Consider the following 4,504-nt stretch of genomic DNA (forward strand, 5'->3'; position numbering starts at 1 on the left):
CGAAGTGGAATGGGTGGAATACAAAGTTGTTAACAGCGCAGGCGGAGTGATTACGATGTGGAGTAATAAGTCGTTTCAGTTGTCCAATTTTGTAAATGGGAGGAATTTTACTGTGTTAGAAGGAGTTTGGAAGAGGGGCATCAGAACCCACGTGACTATTGTGAATATTTATTGTTCTGGTTCTTTAAGGGAAAAGAAAGAGGTGTGGAACGATGTTAGTGGTTTCAGACAGGGTCAATTATCAAAGGCTTGGTGTATCATTGGGTGACTTTAATTCTATCAGAAAACAGGAGGAAAGGAAGAGTGTGATTTCGTCTTCTGACTATTCTAGAGAAATAAAGGGTTTCAATGATTTCATCGAAAGTTCAAAATTGGTAGATATTCCGTTGGTGGGCAGGAAGTTTACATGGTTCACGCCCAACGGGTTTGTAAAAAGCAAGATTGACATGGTGTTAGTCTCTAAGGAGTGGTTGGATTTTTGGCCAAACAGCCAACAATTCGTCTTAAATAGATCAATCTCGAACCATTGTGCAGTTATTTTGAAGGAAGTCTCAGTGGATTGGGGTCCGAAACCTTTTAGATGTTTGGATGTGTGGTTGAAAGATAACAGGTTTAAGGAGTTCGTGAGATCGAGTTGGTCTTCTTACAAGGTGATGGGAGGGGGAATTTTTGTGTTTAAAGAAAAGTTGAAAAAGTTAAAAGTTGATTTAAAGGTGTGGAACAAGGAGGTTTATTGGATAGCGTGCTCATTGCAAATGAGGTTCTAGAGGATTACAAAAGAAAGAGAAAGCGATGTATTTTTTTTAAAGTCGATTATGAGAAGGCTTATGACTCGGTGAAATGGGACTTTATATATTACATGTTAAGGAGGTTGGGATTCTGTGATCGTTGGATTCAGTGGATAAAGGGTTGTTTGGAGTCAGCATTGGTATCTGTCTTGGTAAATGGAAGCCCAACTAGAGAGTTCTTTCCTCGAAAGGGTCTTCGTCAGGGCGACCCGCTTGCTCCTTTTCTCTTCCTCGTTGTGGCAAAAGGGTTAGTTGGGGTGACAAGGGTAGCAGAAGAAAAGAAGTTGATTGACAGTTTGGAGGTCGGAAAGGATAAAGTAAAGGTAAATATGTTACAATATGCGGACGACACCCTGTTCTTCTGTGAAGCAAATATCAAAAGTGTATTTAGTATCAAGGCGATTTTGTAGTGTTTCGAGCTCTCTTCCGGATTAAGGGTTAACTTTGCGAAGAGTAGGATTGGAGGGACGGGGATGGATCAGGTCACGCTTCAGCGTTTCGCAGTGATTCTTAACTGTGATACGATGGCATCTCCGTTCATTTACTTGGGTATGCCAGTTAGAGGGAGTCATAAGAGTGGTGCTTTTTGGAATGGGGTGATTGAGAAAGTTCAGGCCAAATTAAGTAGGTGGAAGGGAAGATGTTTGTCGATGGCTGGGAGGATTTGCCTGATAAGGTTTGTGCTTTCTTCTATTCCATTATTCTTTATGTCGTTATTCAAGTTGCCTTCTAGGGGGCAGGGAAGTTGGTTAAGATACAAAGAAATTTTCTCTAGGGATGGGGTGCAGAAGGAAGGAAGATCGCCTGGGCTTCCTGGAACTTGGCTTGTAAGCCTCGTGAGTTCGGGGGGTTAGGAATTATAGATCCAAAGTTGTTCAACTTGGCTTTGTTGGGGAAGTGGATTTGGAGGTTGGGATCGGCCGAGGGTGGCCTTTGGAAGGAAGTTCTCATTTCTAAGTATGGTGGGTGGAGATTTCTGGGAGAGGAAGGTAAAGGTAGGAGTTGTTCTCTTTGGTGGAAAGATTTGAAAGAGGTATGGTCTTCGGAGGGTTGGGGGAGAAGTTTCGAAGATAGTTTTGAGTGGAAAGTAGGCTATGGGAAGGATATCTACTTCTGGAAGGGTAGCTGGCTGAAGGGTGAGGCGTTGAAGAACGTTTATCCAAGACTGTTTTCAATTAGTTCTAACAAAAACGCAAAATTGTTGGAGTGTGGATTTTGGTCTAATGGAAGATGGGTTTGGCAACTAGCTTGGAGAAGACCGTTCTTCGAATGGGAGAAATCGATGGCGGATCAGATGAGCCAGCTTTTGCTTGGGGCTGGGGTTGCCCCAGGAGAGGTTGACAGTTGGATCTGGAAGGATGGGGGCTCTAAACTTTTACAGTTAGTTCTGCCTACAACCTGTTCAGGAAGGATAATGAGGAGGATACTTCGCCGGTTTTTAGTAAGTTATGGAGGTGCAAGGCAGTTCCTTCTGCAGTGCTTATGGCTTGGAGGGTGTTGGAAAACAAGTTTGCCACTAGGGTAAATCTAAGTAGAAGAGGGGTGCAAATTGAAAGCTTGAGGTGTGTTTTGTGTGGGAAGGAGGAAGAGTCTTGTAGTCATTTGTTCTTCGGGTGCAGTTTCGCTTGGCGAGTTTGGAGTTTATGTTATAGATGGCTTGGGGTTCTGTTTGTGTCTCACATTGAGCCGAGGTTTAACTTCGATTAATTTAGGTTTAATCTACCTTCTGAGTCGGTTCGTATCGTTTGGAACACAATCTGGGTAGGGGTGGTTAGTGAAATCTGGAGTCACAACATAATTTTCAAAGGAAGAGTGGCTGATGCGTCTGAAGTTTTTGCGTTGGTACAAGTAAAAGTTTCGTCCTGGGTCTCTACAAATTTTCGATTAGTTTCTTTCTCCTTTTCTGATTGGTGTTTGGAACCAATGGAGTGTATGAGATTAGTTTCCTAAAGTTTATTTAGGTTTAGTAAGGCTTTGTTTAGTGAGTTTTGGTGGTCTATAGCCGGAATTGGTGTTTAGTTTATGTGTATAAGGGTTGAACCACCCATGAAGTGGTTCTATTTTATTCATTTGTTATTGCCGATCAAAAAAAAAAAATCTTTGTCGGTACTACAAAGTGTCGATTTCTTCAACCTTTGGCTGATAAAGTCAAATTGAAGCTAGCATCTTGGAAAGGGAAGTCACTTAGCATGATTGGTCGAATCCAATTGGATAATACGGTGATTACCGAGTTTCTAGCTTATAGTTTTAATATATATAAATGACCTGTTTCTATTCTTAAGAAAGTTGAGCAATGGAGTAGAAATTTTATTTGAAATGGAGATATTATGAAAAAAGGCATAGCTACAGTTAATTGTGGTAAGATTTGTTCTCCTTTTGAAAATTGATGATTAAAGATTATTAACCTCCATCATGAAAATAATGCGTTTCTTCTTAAGCTTACTTGGAACTTTGTTTATAGTAATAAACCTTGGTCTCTTTTCTTGAAAGCCAGAGTTCCTAAAATCTAAGTACCAACTTAGAATGGATTATAGATCCTCCTTTATTTGGCCTAAGATTAAACAGTTTTATGACATTATTCTTGAACATACTTCTTGGACTATTGGTACAAGTACTTTTATTAATTTTTGGAAAGATAAATGATGTTCTAGAATGGGTACCTGATGGTTCTAGAATCCTGGATACAGTTTCCCAATTTTGGATTGGTAGTGATTGAAGTATTCCCTTGCCTTTACAATAGATGCATCATTTTTTTGAACATATCATGATTAGGTAGGAACAAGATATTCCTAATTCGATTCTAGAAGATTTTGGTCGTTTTACTCTCAAATCTGTTAGAATATATGGCCTTAAACAAGAAGGGGATGGATTGTTTATGAAAGATTTTCGCAAACTTTGAAGGTATAATGAAAGCCAAAGCAGAATTACAGAGAAAGGAATCAAGGAATCAAACACACAAAACTGTTTAAGTTGATATTCAGAAAAACAACCGGTTGTTTCTGCGATTCAATCAATTGTTTTTATCAGCAGAGCTTAAAACAACTTAAAAGCATAATGTAAATGAGTTCCAAGCAAGAGAAAATCACACAAACAATTTATACCGGTTCACTCTTATCCCAAGAGCTACATCCAGTCCCCAGAAACCACTGGGTATCTACTATGCAATCAAAATCCAAATTACAACACCACACACCAAAGAAGTGACCTTGAACACCTCAAGCCACACCTTCCTTTGGCACACAACACCACAAAAATCAGAACACCCTTTGATTATGCACTTACACCTGATCAATATCCAAAAAGAAAATATTACAACAATCCTATTCCACTCCTTTGTGAAAATCCAAAAGCTTGATGCAAATCTTGAAAACTCAAATCTGTTTTCTCAATCTCAAAATGTCTAAACTGTTTTCTCAATATCAAAATGTCTAAATTGTTTTCAATTTTATTTAGGAGCGTAAAACAAACTTTATTTAGTCCAAATATTTGTTAAACACATTTAAAGCAGGAGCCAAAACAGTTAGAAAACATTAAAAGTTGATTTACAAAGCATAACATAATTCTGTTATGGATTTTCAAAAAATAATCGGTTGAATTCTCGAAACAACCGATTGAATTGGTTTGACAACAAAGTCAACCAAGTCAAACAACTTCAAACCCTTTTCAAAAACCACTAAGTGTCAAACAACCGGTTGAAACGACAAAACAACAGGTTG

The sequence above is a fragment of the Phaseolus vulgaris genome, chromosome 7 (genome assembly GCF_000499845.2).
Source record: "Phaseolus vulgaris cultivar G19833 chromosome 7, P. vulgaris v2.0, whole genome shotgun sequence".
NCBI lineage: Eukaryota > Viridiplantae > Streptophyta > Magnoliopsida > Fabales > Fabaceae > Phaseolus > Phaseolus vulgaris.